The sequence below is a fragment of the Kogia breviceps genome, chromosome 10 (genome assembly GCF_026419965.1).
Source record: "Kogia breviceps isolate mKogBre1 chromosome 10, mKogBre1 haplotype 1, whole genome shotgun sequence".
Classification (NCBI taxonomy): domain Eukaryota; kingdom Metazoa; phylum Chordata; class Mammalia; order Artiodactyla; family Physeteridae; genus Kogia; species Kogia breviceps.
Window position 1 is genome coordinate 14844203 of NC_081319.1, and position 22121 is coordinate 14866323.

The following is a 22121-nucleotide window of genomic DNA, read 5'->3' on the forward strand; positions in this document are numbered from 1 at the left end:
ATACTACTAACATATTTGCAAAATCTTATCTTTTATATTATACAATTAACATTCCCATCACAAAAATCACATCCTATTTCCTTTTATAGTCCTCTTATTATTTGGGCAGTGTCTTGAAGTTGGTACATGAATCAATGAATATTTCTTAAATGAATGAAAGTAACAAAGCCCTAAAATTTATTGATAAGATTACATCTGTCTCTACGAACTAAAAAATAGCAATAATGAAGAATAAACATTTCATAGTTCATAATCTGTACAAGATGCTGTTTTATTAATTTATATAAGCCTCATAAAACTTCATGAGATGTCCTTATTAATATCTCAGTGTTACAGATAAGAACAGTGAGATGCAGAGATGTAATGTATTCAAGTTGACAGTGGCAGAGTGAGGATTTGAACCAATGCAGCCTTCAGGCTGTGCTCTTAATTACTATGCTATATATAGCTTTCCTGACAGACTATATTTATTATGTCTGTTGTAAGTGCTTTACATGCCCTAATTCATTCGTACCATGAATTCTATTTACAGAAGCTGGCTTTAAGCCATGATGGGTTATATTAGCACTTTCATTGGCCTTTAACAATACCAAACATAGGCTGAGGATTTCATACTTCTATTGTTTTATTCTAATGCAGTGGTTGTAAAAATGTGGACTGGAAAACCAGGGGTCCTCAGCATCCTTTTAGCTCATCCATTTGCATAGTCAAAGCTCTTCTAGATAACCAAAGAAAGTGTTCCGTAATTTTTTTGTTCTTTTTCTCTTCACATATTTTATAAAATTATTTTAAACACATGATATTCATTGTGGAAGAGATAAGAAACCCTGAGTGTAAAAACTACAGCAAATAAATGCAAAATTAAAAAAGAAATCATGGACTTGGGATTGGTTCATGATGGTAGAGTAGAAGGACATGCGCTCACTCCCTCTTGTGAGAGCGCTGGAATCACAACTAACTGCTGAACAGTCATCGACAGGAAGACACTGGAACTCACCAAAAAAAGATACTCAACATCCAAAGACAAAGGAGAAGCCACAATTAGATGGTAGGAGGGGCACAATCACAATCAAATCAAATCAAATAATGACTGGGTGGGCAACTCACAATCTGGAGAACAATTATAACACAGAAATACACCCACTGGAGTAAAGGTTCTGAGCCCCACATCAGGTTTCCCAACCTGGGGGCCCAGCAACGGGAGGAGGAATTCTCAAAGAATCAGACTGTGAAACCTGGTGGGATTTGATTGCAGGACTTCTACAGGGCTAGGAGAAACAGAGACTCCACTCTTGGAGGGCACACACAAAGTAGTGTATGCACCAGGAACCAGGAGGAAGAAGCAGTGACCCCATAGGATGCTGAACCAGGCTTACCTGCTAGTCTTGGAGGGTCTCCTGCAGAGATGGGGCATGCCTGTGTCTCACTGCAGGGACAAGGACACTGGCAGCAGAAGTTCTGAGAAGTACTCGTTTGCCTGAACCTCTGAGAGTCCACCGTTAGCTCCACCAAAGAGCCAGTAGTCTCCAGTTCTGGGTTGCCTCAGGCCAAACAACCAACAGGGAATGAACTCGGCCCCACCCATCAGCAGACAAGCAGATTAAAGTTTTACTGAGCTCTGCCTACCAGAGCAACACCCAGCTCTACCCACCACCAATCCCTCCCATCAGGAAGCTTGCACAATGCTCTGAGATAGCCTCATCCACCAGAGGACAGACAGCAGAAGAAAAAAGAACTACATTTCTGCAGCATGTGAAATGAAAACCACATTCACAGAAAGATAGACAAAGTACAAAGTCAGAGGACTATGTACCAAATGAGGGAAAAAGATAAAACCACAGAAAAACAACTAAATAAAGTGGAGATAGGCAGCATTCCAGCAAAAGAATTCAGAATAATGATAGTGAAGATGATCCAGGACCTCTGAAAAAGAATGCATGCAAAGATCGAGAAGATGCAAGAAATGTTTAACAAAGACCTAGAAAAATTAAAGAACAAACACCTAGAAGAATTAAAGAACAAACAGAGGTGAACAATACAATAACTGAAATGAAAAATACATGAGAAGGAATCAATAGCAGAATAACTGAGGCAAAAGAACGGATAAGTGACCTGGAAGACAGAATGGTGGAATTCACTGCCACAAAACAAAAGAAAGAAAAGAAATGAAGACAGCCTTAAAGACCTCTGGGACAACATTAAATGCACCAACATCCTCATTATAGGGGTCCCGGAAAGAGAAGAGAGAAAGGACCCGAGAAAATATTTGAAGAGATTATATTTGAAAACTTCCCTAATATGGGAAAGGAAATAGCCACCCAAGTCCAGGAAGCGCAGAGAGTCCCAGGCAGGATAAACCCAAGGAGAAACACACCAAGATACATAGTAATCAAATTGAGAAAAATTAAAGATAAAGAAATATTATTGAAAGCAACAAGAGAAGAACAACAAATAACATAAAAGGGAACTCCCATAAGGTTAACAGCTGATTTCTCAGCAGAAACTCTACAAGTCAGAAGGGAGTGGAACGATTATTATAAAGTGATGAAATGGAAGAACCTACAACCAAGATTACTCTGTGCAGCAAGGAACTCATTCAGATTCGATGGAGAAATCAAAAGCTTTGCAGACAAGCAAAAGCTAAGAGAATTCAGCACCACCAAACTAGCTCTACAACAGACACTAAAGGAACTTCTCTAACTGGGAAACACAAGAGAAAAAATGACCTACAAAAACAAACCCCAAACAATTAAGAAATGGTAATAGGAACATACATATTGATAATTACCTTCAATGTGAATGGATTAAATGCTCCAACCAAAAGACACAAGCTCGCAGAATGGATACAAAAGCAAGACCCGTATATATTCTGTCTACAAGAGACCCACTTCAGACCTAGGGTAACATACAGACTGAAAGTGAGGGTATGGAAAATGATGTATCATGCAAATGGAAATCAAAAGAAAGCTGGAGTAGCAATACTCATATCAGATAAAATAGACTTTAAAATAAAGAATGTTACAAGAGACAAGGAAGAATACTACATAATGATCAAGGAATCAGTCCAAGAAGAAGATATAACAATTATATATGTACCCAACATAGGAACACCTCAATACATAAGGCAAATGCTAATACCTATTAAAGAGGAAATTGACAGTAACACAATAATAGAGGGGCACTTTGACACCACACTTACACCAATGGACAGATCATCCAGACAGAAAATAAATAAGGAAACACAAGCTTTAAATGACACAATAGACCAGCTAGATTTAATTGATATTTATAGGACATTCCATCCAAAAACAGCAGATTACACTTTCTTCTCATGTGCAAACAGAACATTCTCCAGGATAGATCACATCTTGGGTCACAAATCAATCCTTGGTAAATTGAAGAAAATTGAAATCATATCAAGGATCTTCCAACCACAGTGCTATAAGATTAGAAATCAATTACAAGGGAAGAAAATATAAAAAACACATGGAGGCTAACCTCTTAAGAGATCACTGAATAAATCAAAGAGGAAATAAAAAAATACATAGAGACAAATGACAATGAAAACACGACAATCCAAAACCTATGGGATTCAGCAAAAGCAGTTCTAAGAGGGAAGTTTATAGCTATACAAACCTACCTCAAGAAACAGGAAAACTGTCATATAAATACTCTAACCTTAAACCTAAAGGAACTAGAGAAAGAAGAACAAACACCCAAAGTTAGTAGAAGGAAAGAAATCGTAAAGATCAGAGCAGAAATAAATGAAATAGAAACAAAGAAAATAATAGCAAAGATCAATAAAACTAAAAGGTGGTTCTTTGAGAAGATAACAAAATTGATAAACCTTCAGCCAGACACATCAAGAAAAAGAGGGCGAACACTCAAATCAATAAAATTAGAAATGAAAAATGGGAAGTTACAACAGACACTGCAGAGATACAAAGCATCATAAGAGACTACTACAAGCAACTCTATGCCAATAAGATGGACAAACTGGAAGAAAAGGACAAATTCTTAGAATGGTATAACCTTCCAAGACTGAACCAGGAAGAAATAGAAAATATGAACAGACCAATCACAAGTTATGAAATTCAAACTGTGATTAAAAATCTTCCAGCAAACAAAACTCTACGCCCAGATGGCTTCACAGGTGAATGCTATCAACATTTAGAGAAGCGCTAACAACCAGCTTTCTCAAACTCTTCCAAAAAATTGCAGAGGAAATCACACTCCCAAACTCATTCTACGAGGCCACCATCACCCTGATACCAAAACCAGACATAGATAATAGAAAAAAGAAAATTACATACCAATATCACTGAATAATATAGATGCAAAAATCCTCAAGACAATACTAGCAAACAGAATCCAACAACACATTAAAAGGATCAAACACTAGGATCAAGTGGGATTTATCCAAGGGATGTAAAGATTCTTCAATATACACAAATCAATCAGTGTGATACACCATATGAACAAATATGATTATCTCAGTAGATGCAGAAAAAACTTTTGACAAAATTCAACACCCATTTATGATGAAAAAAACTCTCCAGGAAGTGGACATAGAGGGAAGCCACCTCAACATAAAAAAGGCTGTATACAACAAACACACAGCAAACATCATTCTCAATAGTGAAAAACTGAAAGCATTTCCTCTAAGATGAGGAAAAAGACAAGGATGTCCATTCTCGCCACAGCAATCAGAGAATAAAAAGAAATAAAATAATACAAATTGGAAAAGAAGTAATACTGCCACTGTTTGCAGATGACATGATACTATACATAGATAATCTTAAAGATGCCACCAGAAAACTACTAGAGCTAATCAATGAATTTGGTAAAGTAGCAGGATACAAAATTAATGCACAGAAATCTCTTGCATTCCTATACACTAACAATGAAAGATCAGAAAGAGAAATTAAGGCAACAGTCCCAATCACCACTGCAACAAAAAGAATAAAATACCTAGGAATAAACCTGCCTAAGGAGGTAAAAGACTTTTACTCAGAAAACTAAAGGACACTGATGAAAGAAATCAACGATGACACAAACTGATGGAGAGATATACAAGTTCTTGGATGGGAGGAATCAATATTGTGAAAATGACTCTACTACCCAAAGCAATCTACAGATTCAATGCAATCCCTATCAAATTACCAATGGCAGTTTTTACAGAACTAGAACAAAAAATCTTAAAATTTGTATGGAGACACAAGAGACCTTGAATAACCAAAGCAATCTTGAGGGGAAAAAAAATGGAGCTGGAGGAATCCGACTCCCTGACTTTAGATTATACTACAAAGCTACAGTAATCAAGACAATATGGTACTGGTACAAAAACAGAAATACAGATCAATGAAACAGGATAGAAAGCCCAGAGATAAACCCATGCACCTATGGTCAAGTAATCTATGACAAAGGAGGCAAGGATATGGAATGGAGAAAAGACATCTCTTCAGTAAGTGGTGCTGGGAAAACTGGACAGCTACATGTAAAAGAATGAAATTAGAACACTCCCTCACAGCATACACAAAAATAAACTCAAAATGGATTAAAGACCTAAATGTAAGAACAGAAATGATAAAACTCTTAGAGGAAAACATAGGAAGAACATTCTTTGACATAAATCACAGTAAGATCCTTTTTGACCCACCTCCTAGAATAATGGAAATAAAAACAAAAATAAAGAAATGGGGCCCAGTGAAACTTAAAAGCTTTTGCACAGCAAAGGTAACTGTAAACAAGATGAAAAGACAACCCTCAGAATGGGAGAAAATATTTGCAAATGAACCAACGGACAAAGGATTAATCTCCAAAATATCTAAATAGCTCATGCAGGTCAATATTTTAAAAAAATCAACCCAATCCAAAAATGGGCAGAAGACCTAAATAGACATTTCTCCAAAGAAGACATGCAGATCACCAAGAGGCACATGAAAAGCTGCTCAACATCACTGATTATTAGAGAAATGCAAGTCAAAACTACATTGAGTTATCACCTCATGCCAATTAGAATGGGCATCATCAGAAAATCTACAAACAACAAATGCCAGAGAGGATGTGGAGAAAAGGGAACCCTCTTGCACTGTTGGTGGGAATGTAAATTGATACAGCCACTGTGGAGGACAGTATGGAGAGTCCTTAAAAAACTAAAAATAGGATTATCATATGACCCAGCAATCCCACTACTGGACATATACCCAGAGAAAACCATAATTCAAAAAGACACATGCACCCCAATGTTCATTGCAGCACTATTTACAATAGCCAGGTCATGGAAGCAACCTAAATGCCCATCAATAGAGGAATGGATAAAGAAGAAGTGGTACATATATATACAATGGAATATTACTCAGCCATAAAAAGGAACAAAATTGGGTCATTTGTCGAGATGTGGATGGACTTAGGGGCTGTCATACGAGTGAAGTAAGTCAGAAAGAAAAAAAGAAATATCGTATATTAACACATATATGTGGAGTGTAGATAAATGGTACAGATGAAGTGGTCTGCAAGTGAAATAGAGACACAGATGTAGAGAACATATGGATACCAAAGGGGGAAAGCGGTGGGTGGGGAGTGGTGGGATGAATTGGGAGATTGGGATTTACATCTATACACTAACATGTATATGTATCTGTTTTACTAATATGTAAACTAGATAGCTAATTAAGAAAAGAAATCATGCATCTGCTCCTTAAATCCATTAATTTTAAGAAGAAGGGGTTTTGAGGTCACCCATATCCCACTGAACTGGATCTATTAACTACTGAACCATCTTAAATTCCTTATTAAAGATGTAACAAGCAATGATTATTCCACAATTTTTTTTTTTTTTTTTTTTTTTTTTTGGTGGTACGCGGGCCTCTCACTGTTGTGGCCTCTCCCGTTGCGGAGCACAGGCTCCGGACGTGCAGGCTCAGCGGCCATGGCTCACGGGCCCAGCCGCTCTGCGATATGTGGGATCTTCGCGGACCGGGGCACGAACCCATGTCCCCTGCATCGGCAGGCAGACTCTCAACCACTGCGCCACCAGGGAAGCCCTATTCCACAAATTTAAGAATGATTCTTTACCCTCTAACTTCTGTTCATGGGATGCCAATACTTTCAGTGTATGTACATTTTATTTTTTACCATTTCCAGTAAAGCTGCTCTTTCCTCTAATCCATACCAAAGTCATGTTAAGGTAATGCTAAAATAAGCACTAGTTGTTCCTAATTCTATAAAGACAACCAACAAATTCTTATATATTAATTTTACATCCCCATGTGATTCCCTAATTGAACTTCTAGTGAAAAATACCAGGAATGAAAATGTTCTAATAAAAAATACCTAATTCCATAAGCCTTGCCGTTCACACAAATGCTTAATTCCTAGGCTATGCAAGTTTCATACAGTCTGCCATTAGCTGTTTAATCGTTTCCTAGGACCAGTATAAAAGTCATTACTTATTTTAAGATGTTCATACAGAGAGGCATCATTATATTCCATTGAAATCAGTATATTAGTTATCTTACAACTAGTTCCAAATTTGGGCTCTGTTTTTTTTTATTTTTAACATGAATAAGTTTGTGTCCTTCAAATATGGTATTACTATTACATGTACTGTATGTAACTATCCTACACATAAACATCAGATTTTGTAGATATATATACACCATTAAGTTCAAGGGTGGCATCTTTATGATATATTCTAATCTCAAAGCATATTCTTCTCAATTAAACATAACAGTCATAGCAAATAATTAATAATAAAACTTTTTAGTCTGCTGTATAAGCATCACCTTCCTTGTAATTTCTGGGTTAAACCTAGATTCATAGACATATACTATCTCTTCTATTACACTTCTGTAATATTCCTTAGGCAAAATTATCTGCCAATTACAGAATAGAAAAAGTGTGGCGGGAAGACTCTAAAAATGACCCCCAATGACCCTGCCTCCTGGTATTGGGCATCTTTGTGTAATCCCCTGCCCTTGAGTGTAGGTTTGACCTGTGACTTGCTTCTAACCAGTAGAACACAGCAGAGGGGATGAAATGTCATTTCCATGATTAGGAAGATTATAACTTCCCTTTTGCTAGAAAATTGTCTCAATCGCATAGTCAATTTGCACAGTTTAACAAAGTAAGCAGCTGTGTGTAGATACCCATGTGATAATGAATTGAGGGCATCCTTTGGCCAATAGCCAGCAAGTGGCTGAAGCTCTCAATCTAACAATATTCAATAAACTGAATTCTGTCAACAAGCCTATGACTATGAAAGCAGATCTTTTCCCAGTTGGGTTTTCAGATAAAAACCCAGTCATGGCCGGCACCTTGTTTGCCACTTTCAGATGAGACCTCGAAGCAAAGAACCTAGATGAGCTGTAGCCAGACTTCTGACCCACAGAAACTGTGATATAATAGATGTGTGCTGTTTTAAGCCTCTAATTTAATGGTATTATTGTACCATAATATTATTATACCAATGTTATAATGCAGCATCAGAAAATTAATATAGTAACTCAGGCACCTGTTCTCTTTGAAGCCAGAAACAGAATTAGGGCTTTGATTCCAAGAGGTGCTCCTCTTCTTAAAAGTAAAAAAATAACTAACTTATATGAAAATATGGGAATGAACCTAGAATGCCGAGAAAATAAGTGGCAGTGAGGATTACAAAAATATGAAATCCAGTTGTATACTGTACAACAAGTAGAATACTGGCCCTTGCAAAACAGTTTCATACTTAACAAATGCTGAAAGAAAAAATATTTATGATCATGACCAAGAGCCTGGTTATACCAGCCTCTTATGAACCCACTTCTTTTTTAATTTAAATATTCACTTATATATTTTTCATATATTTAAAGTTGCCAATTGACCAATAAAAAATATTAATCCATGGTTTCTCTTTGAATAAGTGAAATTGTCTTAATAGAAGAATTTGTCACATTTTATCTTCAAATTCACAGCTACCTTTACTTTCTCTATGCTGATTTTTATTTCACTGTTACTTTTTTTCTGATGATAATCTTGATGTTAGAATGGTTATATTTTTCTGAGAACTATAAGTTTCAGTGTAAAGTTAGCAGCATTATATGTTGTCTTTTGAATTCTGTGCCTATGTATATAGAGTATTTCATCTTGGCCTTTTAAAAAATCACTACTTTAGCTCCCACATGAAGGAAAAAGAGACCATGCCCATGAAAATTAAACCAATGCTTTTCAGCACAATAAGTCAACAATAGAATTAAAATAAAATAATTACTTGAGACAATACATTTTATGCATTAAACTTGGACTCCTACAGAGCTGATCTTTAGGTGTATCTTATGAAAAGCTATAGAATGAATTCCTCCAAGATTACTTGTAAAGGAAGAAATTAGGGCTTCCCTGGTGGCGCAGTGGTTGAGAGTCCGCCTGCCGATGCAGGGGACACGGGTTCGTGCCCCGGTCCAGGAAGATCCCACATGCTGCGGAGTGGCTGGGCCCATGGGCCGTGGCCGCTGGGCCTGCGCGTCCAGGGCCTCTGCTCCGCAACGGGAGAGGCCACAACAGTGAGAGGCCCGCATACCACAAAAAAAAAAAAAAAAAAGAAGGAAAAAAGAAATTAAATTGTCCGTGCAACACCATCATGTATGCAAGAAAAAATATTCATAGATGCATTATAAACATTTTAATTGGATTACACGTTTATAACCAGAACTGAAATATAATTTTATGTCACAAGTATTCAGGCACATTTTATCAATTTTCTGTTCTTTTACCCATATGAAATGTGTGATATATGATATAAATATACACACACTTTGTATAGGAGTTACATTTTTGAAGGCTAAAAACAAAAAAAAACCAGAGAAAATGTCAATACAAGATGCTTGCCTTTATCTTAATGCTGTGTTTTAAACTAAGAGAATATTCACTATACATATTTGCCATCCTTGCTCAGGCTGATGATACTATTTTGAATTTGAAAAACATTATCAAGACTTGCTCAAAATGAACTACCAAGTAACTGTGGTTCTATAGTGACTTCAGAAAACAGAACAACACCCTGTCTTCCATGTCTGACTGAGCTAAGACTGTGGAAACAAACTCTAGGGAAAGTCCATTAACTGAAGTACCTCTCTGAAAACTGGAGAAGGAAGATGATCATTGTCAGACTCTAACCCTGATAGGGGAAATATAATTACTAAAATTTTGTACATAGGAATGCTAAGTTAGTTTTGTCTCTCTGGGATATTGGGATAAAACAATGAGTTAATTCTTCTACCATTCCTGAACAAAGGCCTTAGAAAAGTAGCTGGAAATGTTGATGAGATATTAGTAGAAAGGATGAATATTAAAATGTCTTGAAATAATACACTGTATACTGAATGTGTCAAAAGTTTAAAGCTTTGAAAAGCAGAAGGAAAAGATCTTCTGGAGAGACAGCCATGGTCATAAGAGTGGTGTTGGTAGGATTGTCAGGGTGATGGCTGATGGTGGGCAGAAAGGATATTTTGCTCTGGAGTGTTTGGAAGGGCACAAATGTGTGGAATACATACACATCAAATGTCCTATTCAGTAGTCTTTTGTAAATGTTATTACTGTTTGGATTCTTTATACAGTGTAAGCCTGACTGAGCAGAATAAAATGCTCTCAAATATCAATTTTCCACACCCACGAATAGCCTAGCTGTTTAAGTCATGAGGCATTAACATGACACAAACAAATCACAAGGATAGAGCACCCTATGTTCAAGGCACACACCTAGCAAGAAACATCTCCTCGTAAACTCAAAACTGCATAAACATAATACCTGGAGACACACATATACACAAATGCTTAAAACTGCATGTAAAACTTTATGTCTCAAAAAGGTGTAGCCCAAAAGTTCAGATGTTTGTATTAACAGAGCACTTTAAAAAAACCACAAAACAAAAATAAACTCTATATTGCTTGTTGTAAAAATTTTTTGTTTACATTGATTTTTTTTTTTTTTGTAAAACAAGGTGAAACCTCATAAAAGCAAAGATTTGGAATGATTAATAAAGCAGCTTGCATGATTTGATTATGCATATATAATCATGGTATTTGAGAAGTCAGTTCCTCTTAATATGACCTCCATATAGAAAGAGCAACTCCAAGTTTTTCTCCTCTTTTGTAGGATATGGGTAACTGAGTGCGTGTGGGAATGTGTTTTATTCATTGTGCATCTCTGGAGAAAATCAGGTCACCTTCAATGATCGTATCAGTCAAAGAAAATAGGACTGCTTCACAGAGCTATTAAAATGGAAGAGAATTAAAATGTATAAAAAGCTTTCATATGCCAGGATCAAAGGGAAAAGGTCACAGACTAGTCAGGGATTGTTGCCTTTGCTGAAATTTATGATTTTGATTAACATGAAGTTGTAAATGGCTATAGCATTGTAAGCAGTTGTAATAAAATAAAGTAGGAAACAAAGGCCAAGGACATTACAGAAACATGGAAGAAAGCATCAAAAGAATACTTCTAACAAGTGGAAAAAATAAACAACTAGATGAGAATTATAATAATGTACTTTTCAGTAATTTATTTATGATTCACAAAATGCTTTAGCATATACCAGGGAATTTAACCCTCACAAGTGAGGTAAGTATTGTTACCGATACTTCACTGAGATGGAGATGAAGTTGAAAATAGTTATAAATTTGTGCAAGTTCAAAGAACTAGTAGGTAGCAGACTACTGTTTTCTTCCATGTCTCTAAAAACAATGAATAGAGCACTGTAAAATCTCCATAAATATTTGTTAAATGAATAAGCTTGCATTTAAGACTATTTTTCCTAATTCCAAATCTAATGTTCTTTCCAATCAGCTGACTTCCTTAATAAGTGATGAATTTATGCAAAACCATTTCTATTTTATTTGAAACATTGCTGAGAGAGAAGTAAATGAAATATTTATGAGGAGCCTGTTTTTAAAATAGAATAAACAGAAGTGGTATGTTAGGATGATAGTGTCAAACCAGGGTGGGAAAAAATTGATTCACCTATTTTTTTTTGGTTTGTTTTTGTTTTTGTTTTCTTTGGCTGTGTTGGGTCTTTGTTGCTGCGCAGGGACTTTCTCTAGTTGTGGCGAGCTGGGGCTACTCTTCATTGCGGTGCACAGGCTTCTCATTGCGGATTCACCTATTCTGAATGGGACTAATAAGAATACCATAATACTATCACTCAACAGATTATGTCTTAATTACATGTAAAAAATTTGAGCACTTCTTATGAGTTAACACAGAGAAATGGAAAGATAAGTATTATACATATCCATAATCACTTCTCTTAGTTCTACTAACTATTAATGTTTTGCCACATTTGTGCTTTCTTGCTCTCTCTTCTTTGCATGTTCTCTCTGTGTCTTTCTTTCCTTTTTTTTGTTTTTGCTAAACCATTTGAAATCAAGTTTGGGACCTCCAGTTTGTGCCCAGGATGTACAAAGCTGGAAAGTATTATGCCAACTCAACAAAAAGTAACTAGACAAATTACAATTTCACAACTTTTCTTGAACCAGAAAGCTGAGATTGCAGGAATACCACCTAGCCTAAAATCTAAAGAAAGACGTGCCTATAAGGAGATAGGATAAGCTAGCATTTGTTTGCTTGGTAACAGATTGGTAAGGAAGAGCGTGGCCCTGGTGACTACAGATAGAATAGAAATTCTCTCACTTTCAGGCCCTTGTTGTAGAAACTTGAGGCCAGAGATACAAGGGAACAGCAGCCACCTTAGCAAAGGCAAGAAATCTCACTCACACACTCACATTCCCTTCCCCTATTTCTCCTATAGAAACAAAGCTTTAAACTGTAGGGAGAAGTACATTCAGGAAGGGATGAAAACCCATTGCAGCTGGGGATAGGAAACAAACAAAACCAAACCTCTATACCTTTCCCAGAGTTATAGTTCGGAGGAGGGCAGGAAGACTGAGACAGCCACATCCCTGAAATCCAGGGACATAGTGTTTGCCTAAAACTGAGACTTAATCAGAACAGTAATGACACTCCAACCACTGTATCCCCAAAGCTTCAAGGAGTTGAGTGAAATCTAACAGTGTGATTCAACTTCGGGAGTTTCAAAAAACATGTGGGTAGAGACTCTCTGAGGTACAGTGCAAAGAGAAGACCCCAAAGATGAGGATGGAACAGACATTGAGAAAAACCCTCTGGCAAACCAATCCTCACCCTAAACACAGTTATCCCCAAAAGGAGTTGAAGCCAGTGGTACACTGATGGTCATCACAGCAAATCTAAACCAGCACTATTCCTAACTAGACTGACTCAGATACCCACACTAATGGCCTACCAGAAGTAAAAACATGCCACTTCCAGGTATAAATACTATATAGTTTCTGTTTTCCTACCTAAGATGTCCAGCTTTCAACAAAAAAATTATAAAGTATGTGAGAAAACACACACAAAAATATAGGCTTCCCCCTCTATGCAGAAACAGAGTGTTCTTATGCAACCTTTCATAAGCCAACATGGTATAAAGTGAAGAAGCAATTACCTTAGAACACATCTTGCTAACACATGCATGAAATAAATTGATATAGAGCAGAGATGTTCACCAACACAGTTCAACTCTATGGTGGCTTGATGCTGAGATTCTGAGTGTAGTCCCCAGGAGAGGAGGTTGACGGTGCCACTCTCACTGCTTGGGGTGCACCCTGCCTCTGTAAAGCTGAACTCTGTTTTTGCTTTTCACCTTTTTTTTTTTTTTGATAAAAGCAAAAATCCTGTTCTGATTTCTATCAGTTAGCGAAAACAAGTACTAATGTAGGTTTTTTTTGTAAAGTTCAAGTGACATAAAGCGAACTTCCTAGAAGTGGGGGTTACCTGTACAACCAAGGGATAAGGCAGTCAGCAGGACTAGGATCAGATATGACACAGATATTTAAACTATCACAAAGAGAACTTAAAATAACTATGATTAAAATATTAAAGCTCTAATGGAAAACATTATATGCAACATCAGCAGGGTGCTTTCTACAGAAGGATGCAGAAAATCAATTGGATATGTTAGCAATGGAAAATATAGCAGCAGTGATGAAGAAAGCCTTCAACAGTATCATTGGCAGACTCGACACACCTGAAGCAAGAAAGCTGAAAGAGCTGGGAGCTACCATGGATGGGTTCCATCATTCTTTTGAATACATTCAGGACTATGTCAACATTCACGGTCTGAAGATTTGGCAGGAAGAAGTATCTCGTATTATAAATTACAATGTAGAACAAGAGTGTAAAAACTTCTTAAGAACAAAGATTCAAGACTGACAAAGTATGTACCAGTCCATATGTACCAGTCCACTCATATTCCAATAACAAAATTTACCCCTGTGGACGAGTCTGTAACATTTATTAGTCTACTCTTCAGAGAAATCTTTCGGATCACGCACCCAAAGTAGGTGTATCTGAATTCCACTGAAGAGCTTTTTTTTTTTTTTTTTTTTTTTTAATTTAAAAAGTTTTAATAAACCAGAGAGTCCACAGACCCAAGGGAGTAAAATGTTAGCTGGAAAGCAAGAGAAGCATAGACTAAAATAAGAGGTGGCTGAATAGACCCTTATAGTTGTTTTCATCTATATGTCTTTGGACTGGGGTCTCCTCAGTCACACTGAGGAAAATATGCAGCCTCAGAGAAACTAAAGTTAATAAACCCATTAGAAAGGCTCCAATTGTGGCAGGAACAAGGGTGTGAGCTAAGTAGATGTGATATATGTTTAGAGACACTGTCCATGACATTCAAAGTCCAGTGGAATTGAAGATAAGTCAATAGGAATCTTTAAAACACAGAGAGAAAAATGAGTGAACAAAGCAGAACAGAGGCTCCAGGAGCTGTCATACAATATCAAACTTGTCTAACACATGTGTAATTGGAATTCCAGAAGAAGAACATGAGACCAGGGCAGAAGGAACACCAATCAAGATTTAAAATATGCAGGTAAGTTATAATCAAGCAGAAAATCAAGACAAACAGAAAATCTGAAAGAGAAAGGACACATACACACAGTAAAACAAATACAATAATTATAGAAACGTTCCTTCAGAAGTCATGCAAGTGAGAAGAAAATGGAGTGGTATCTTTAAAGCACTGAAAAAAAAATCTGTCTGCCCATAATTCTATACCCAGTGAAAATATCTCTCACAAATGAAGGAGATGTTAAGATTTTCTTTAGATAAACAAAATACAGAGTATATTGTCAGCAGACCTGCAGTAAAAGATATATTAAAGAAATCTCTTCAGGCAGGAGGAATGTGATGCTAGACAGAATCTAGACAGTAAAATTGTGTGCTAAAAATAGAATAAACAAAGGTAAATATACAATTCAATTCTTTTAAATTGTTTTGACAGTAAGTTGGAAAATATCACATTTCATCTCTAAATACCTCAGCATTTATTTCTGAAGAAAAGGATATTATCCTTCAATAATCATGATAATATTAGCACAATTGAGAAATGTAATATAGATAGAGCATTTCATTATAGCCTATATTAAAATTTATCCAACTGGCCAAGAACATATATCCTTTGTATCTGCTTTTGTTTCTCAGGATCAAAGCAAGATTGCATTTTCAATATAATCTCTTTAGTTTTTTAATTTGGAACAGTTCTCCAAAGTTTACTTTTATCACATTGATGTTTTTGAAGATACTGGGCTGTGGAGACTGTTTCCAAATCTGAACTGTTTGGTGGTTTCCGCAAGATTAGATTCAGGTAAAACATTCTTGGCAAGGCTATCACATGTGTGCTGTTCTTTACTTCCTATTGTATCACGGAGCATATTATATCAGTTAGTCTCTTTATTGGTGACGCTGTTTGATCACTTGGCTAGAGTGGATTGTGCACATCTTGCCACTGTGGAAGTCTCTTCCTCTGTAATGAAGAAGTAATCTGTATACTGATAATTTGAGATCATGCATAGTACATTTTATTCCCTAATAAATTATAAACATTCTAACTCCCATCAAAGCTAAACATCTATAAATTTGCTTCTATACTCATTGCTTCTATTTCCACACTCCTCATTCACTGAATTCAGTTTTACTCTTTATCTCATAAATAAACAGGTTAGCTCAATTAATGTATCACATGACATACTTGTCATCACATCTATAGATTTATATTTATTTATTTATTTATTTATTTTATTTTATTTTATTTTGCTGTACTCGGGCCTCTCACTGTTGTGGCCTCTCCAATTGTGGAGCACAGGCTCTGAACACGCAGGCTCAGCGGCCATGGCTCATGGGCCGAGCTGCTCCGCAGCATGTGGGATCTTCCCAGACCTGGTCACGAACCCGTGTCCCCTGCATCGGCAGGTGGACTCTCAACCACTGTGTCACCAGGGAAGCCCTATATTTTTTTAAATTATCCATTTACTTGACCACTCAATGGTCATATGTGGTTGTCTCCCTGAAAACATTCTTTTTCTTTGCTTTTTGTGATAACACTCTCTAGTTTGCTTCATATATTTGTGGTTACTACTTCTTTTTCACCTTGGCATGGTAAATATTCTCTATCAGCCACTCTTTTGATAACCAGCTTGAATAAAATTGTCTCTAGTTTGGTCATGGTGCCTCTGCTCTCATCTATGCTTACCATATTTTATTCATACTTATGGCATGATGATTGCCAAATTCACACTGGCTGTAACTCATCCTTATTCTTTTTGTTCCATGTATATTTATTTTTGTACTCAACACTTCTACAGGAATAATAAACTTACATAGAAGAAGGAACTCATGGTCAAAACCCAGCTCTGGTTATCTTCCCTCTTTACTTCAGAAATGGCATCATGATTGAACCAAATGTTCATTAGACACCTGGGAGTCCTCCTTAACATCTTCCTCTCTCCTCTCTACATAACACAGTGCCAAGTCCAATTGTTAACCCTTCACTTCAGTCCTAATTCTACTCAAATAGTTCTACTGCTACACCCAGATCCTTACACCAAACTATTGTGATTTTTAGCCTTGATTATGGTGATTGCCTTTTAACTCTCACTCTTTTTATTCTTTCAATATATTCACCATTGAGGAGCCAATGTAATATTTACAGTTTACAAATTTGATCATTCTTTCTTGTTCCTCTTCCCTATCCTACCTCCTCCTTCCAGCTAGAAAATCTTAAATGACTACATTCTTTTGGGACAAAGGCAAAACCCTTAATAATTTATAAAAAGACCTACAAATTCCTGTTTGGTTTGGTCCTGCCTCTCCCTGTTGCCTCATCAGCTCTTCCCATTTTTACTGTCTGCTCTACCCTTCTGTTGGCCTTAAACTACTTTTGTTTCCTCCCACCTAGTTTTCTTTGGAGTTTATTTTTGCTTATGTCACAAATGCCTTTTCTCCACTGTATATAACTAATGGTCAATTATTATTAATATTTTAGAAAGTCAGTTCCTCAAGGTAGTCTTCTTTGGAGTCAGATGCAATACCATTACACCATGAGGTCCTGTGGGGGCCCCTGAAGGTAGTCTTTTTTGAATTCCTCAAACCAAGTGAAATTTCCTGTTACAGGCTCTTAAAGTCATTGGTCTTTTAGGGCACTAATCACAGATGTGTGTTTGTGTGTGTGTGTAAGAATACACAATCATTGGATTACAAGCTTTATAAGGATTAGTCCATGTCAGTTTTGCTCAGTACTTTACTTACAGCACAGAGGTTGGTATCTTAACTCAATTTTATTCATTGGGCTCCTCCTATATGTTCCTCACTGATTTAGGCTTTGAGGATATAGAAGTGAAGAGTAGAAGACATGTGACTAATAGTTGTTAAATGGTTGACTGCGATTTTATGAGATTACTGTGGACTCCAAAATCAACACAGATAGTTTCTAATTATACTACCTACCACAGTTACAATCTGGAAAGAAAAAAGAGAGAAGGATTTAGTGGCTGTCACTACCATTGCTCAAACCACAGGTCACATTTATGACAGAAAACCTGACAGAAAAACGTTTGTGATAGGAAATCTGGAAAGTTCATAGGATACAGCTAAATAACTTAGTTTGGGGTAGGTCCATTTTATTGCATATGAAAAGATTCAGTCTGAAAAATGTGTCCTCTATATCTTTGTATTTAAAGAAATAAGTTGCAGGATACAAAATTAATGCATAGAAATCTCTTGCATTCCTATACACTAAGGACAAAAGATCAGAAAGAGAAAGTAAGGAAACAATCCCATTCAACATTGCAACAAAAAGAATAATATACCTAGGAATAAACCTACCTAAAGAGGTAAAACACGTGTACTCAGAAAACTATAAGACAAAGTAGGGTTTACCCCAGGAATGCAAGCATTCTTCAATATAGGCAAATCAATCAATGTGATAAACCTTATTAACAAACTGAAGGAGAAAAAACCATATGATCATCTCAGTAGATGCAGACAAAGCTTTTGGCAAAATTCAATACCCATTTATGATAAAAACCCTCCAGAAAGTAGGCATAGAGGGAACTTACCTTAACATAATAAAGACCATATATGACAAACCCACAGCCAACATCATTCCCAATGGTGAAAAACTGAAACCATTTCCTCTAAGATCAGGAAAAAGACAAGGCTGTCCACTCTCACCACTATTATTCAGTATAGTTTTGGAAGTTCTAGCCACAGCAATCAGAGAAGAAAAAGAAATAAAAGGAATCCAAATAGGAAAAGAACAAGTAAAGCTGTCGCTGTTTGCAAATGACATGATAACTATACATAGAGAATCCTAAAGATGCTACCAGAAAACTACTAGAGCTAATCAATGAATTTGTTAAAGTAGCAGGATACAAAATTAATACACAGAAATCTCTTGCATACCTATATACTTATGATGAAAAATCTGAAAGAGAAATTAAGGAAACATTCCCATTTACCATTGCAACAAAAAGAATAAAATACCTAGGAATAAACCTACCTAAGGGGACAAAAGACCTGTATGCAGAAAACTATAAGACACTGATGAAAGAAATTAAAGATGATACAAATAGATGGAGAGATGTACCATGTTCTTGGATTGGAAGAATCAACATTGTGAAAATGACAGTACTACCCAAAGCAACCTACAGATTCAATGCAATCCCTATCAAACTACCAATGGCATTTTTCACAGAATTAAAACAAAAAATTGCACAATTTATATGGAAACACAAAAGACCCCGAATAGCAAAATCAATCTCGAGAAAGAAAAATGGAGCTGGAGGAATCAGGCTCCCAGACTTCAGACTATACTACAAGCTACAGTAATCAAGACAATATGGTACTGGCACAAAAACAGAAATATAGATCAGTGGAACAGGAATGAAAGCCCAGAGATAAACCCACACACCTATGGTCAGCTAATGTATGACAAAGGAAACAAGGATGTACAGTGGGGAAAGGACAGTCTCTTCAATAAGTGGTGCTGGGAAAACTGGACAGCTCTTTGTAAAAGAATGAAATTAGAACACTCCATAACACCATATATAAAAATAAATTCAAAATGGATTAAAGACCTAAATGTAAGACCAGACACTATAAAACTCTTAGAGGAAAACATAGAACATGCTTTGACATAAATAACGGCAGGAGCTTTCTTGACCCACCTCCTAGAGTAATGGAAATAAAAACAAAAATAAATGGGACCTAATGAAACTTACAAGCTTTTGCACAGCAAAGGAAACTGTAAAGGAGACGAAAAGACAACACTCAGAATGGGAGAAAAATTTTCAAATGAATCAACAGACAAAGGATTAATCTCCAAAATATATAAACAGCTCATGAACCTTAATATAAAAAAAAAACCCAATCAAAAAATGGGCAGAAGACCTAAATAGACATTTCTCCAAAGAAAAAACATACAGATGGCCAAGAAGCACATGAAAAGCTGCTCAGCATCACTAATTATTAGAGAAATGCAAATCAAAACTACAATGAGGTATCACCTCATGCCAGTTAGAATGGGAATCATCAGAAAATCTACACACAATAAATGCTGGAGAGGGTGTGGAGAAAAGGGAACCCTCTTGCACTGTTGGTGGGAATGTAAATTGATACAGCCACTATGGAGAACAGTATGGAGGTTCCTTAAAAAACTAAAAATAGAATTATCATATGACCCAGCCATCCCACTGCTGGGCATAAACCCAGGGAAAACCATAATTCAAAAAGGCACGTGCACTCCAATGTTCATTGCAGCACTATTTACAATAGCCAGGTCATGGAAGCAACCTAAATGCCCATCGACAGAGGAATGGATAAAGAAGAAGTGGTACATATATACAATGGAATATTACTCAGCCGTAAAAAGGAGAAAAATTGGGTCATTTGTAGAGACGTCGATGGACCTAGAGACTGTCATACAGAGTGAAGTAAGTCAGAAAGAGAAAAATAAATATTGTATATTAATGCATATATGTGGAATCTAGAAAAACGTTAGAGATGAACTGGTTTGCAAGGCAGAAACTGAGACCCAGACGTAGACAACAAATGTACGGAAACCAAGGGAGGAAAGTGATGGGGGGATGGTGGTGGTGGTGGGATGAATTGGGAGATTGGGATTGACATATTTACACTAATATGTATAAAATAGATAACTAATAAGAACCAGCTGTAAAAAAATAAATAAATAAATAAATAGAAAAAAAATAAAGAAATAATTCTTCTCATTGCCTCTCAGAGGGCGTTCTGCAGGCTCCCATGCCAATTAAGAGACATTTAGTAAATTGGGTGCCTCTGAAGAGATGTACAGGTTTGTTAGCTTTACCTCTGGCTGTAGCTAAATGAACAGGAAATTCTTAGAGGAAAAAATAAAGCCTTTGCAAAAATGGATGTACTGTGTGGGTACCAGAGAAATGCCTCAAGCTGAGATTTGCAGAGAAGACCCATTTTATAAAGGGCTATATTAAATTAAATAAGTGCTTGGAATCTCTGGGGAGAGGCACTATGGAGATATTTGAATGAGCACAAAGTTAAGCAGCAGTGAATGTAGAATTTCCTATTACTAGTGTTTTCTGCAGTCAACTTTGTAAGCCCTTTGTGAGGCAGAAATATCCTATGCATCAGAAAATCATAGAATATCATAGATAGAAAGAAATTAAGAATTCATCAGTCCAATTCCATCAATTTACAAATAAAGAAACTGAAGTCTAGAGAAGTAACGTGTTTTTTCTGCTGTTGGCCATTAGTGGCATATCTGAGATTGGAATATTGGTCTAATATTTTATTTTAGGTTCCTTCTACAAGGAAAATATTAGGAAATTGGCACTTCTGGAGACTTTTTTGCTTGTAATCCAATTTCCATGTCTTTTCAGATTCTACAAATGCATTATTTTTGTCAACTACAAAGTAAAATGAAGGTGAAAATAACATTATAGGTCAAGCAATAAAAGATAATCTCAACAGAAACTCACATGAAGACAGTGTGATAAAATGAACAACCTTGGGTTTGGGGATTGGATAGATCTGTGTTCAAATCCCAACTCTGTCATATACTAGCTATGTGAAATTAGACAGTTATTTACCTCCTCCTCATTAGTTTCCTTTATCTAAAATGGGGATAATAATACCTATTTCCCTTTAGAGTTTTCTGAGAATTAAATGAAATCATTCATGTAAAGCACTTAGCACAATATTGGGCACATGTTGGCAAGCTTAATAAAGGGAGTTATTTTTACTGGAGCATTCACACTAAAGTCTATGCAAACTGCCAGATGATTTAAGAGCATTTAGCATAAGGGATGGATTTCCAAAAGAAGAAGCCAGAAATGAGACAGTAATAAACAGAACTGGACTGATTAACTCCTACTGAAAAGAAGTAAGATGATAATATATATAACCACAGTCTGTATGTATAGTTAGGATGTTAAACATCCTCTTTCCAGAATGAAACAGAGTAATCCTTAAAAATGTCCTCTCTTTAAGGTTTGCCTGGGAGATGTCACAGCTGGCAGGAAGGCCAGAAGGAAAACAACATCTCCAGATAGGAAGACAAGTAGGTTAAATGAGCAATGGCACTGAGTCAGCTCAAGTGTGATATAAATAGTGCTGAGTTCTGTCTCAGTTTTGTAAGCAGAGACCTTGGCCTGAACCCATCCGCTTCTGGAGAAAGATCTTCCAGTAGGAAGACATGTACCTTATGTGGAATGGGCAGAGATTCCTG

The 22121-nt window shown here is 36.4% G+C and overlaps 1 protein-coding gene across 2 annotated transcripts in view; it reads right to left on the bottom strand.

Moving 5' to 3' along the window:
* CNTN6 (contactin 6) overlaps positions 1-22121 on the bottom strand; it is a 304375-nt gene that overhangs the window by 189243 nt on the left and 93011 nt on the right. The window lies entirely within an intron of this gene.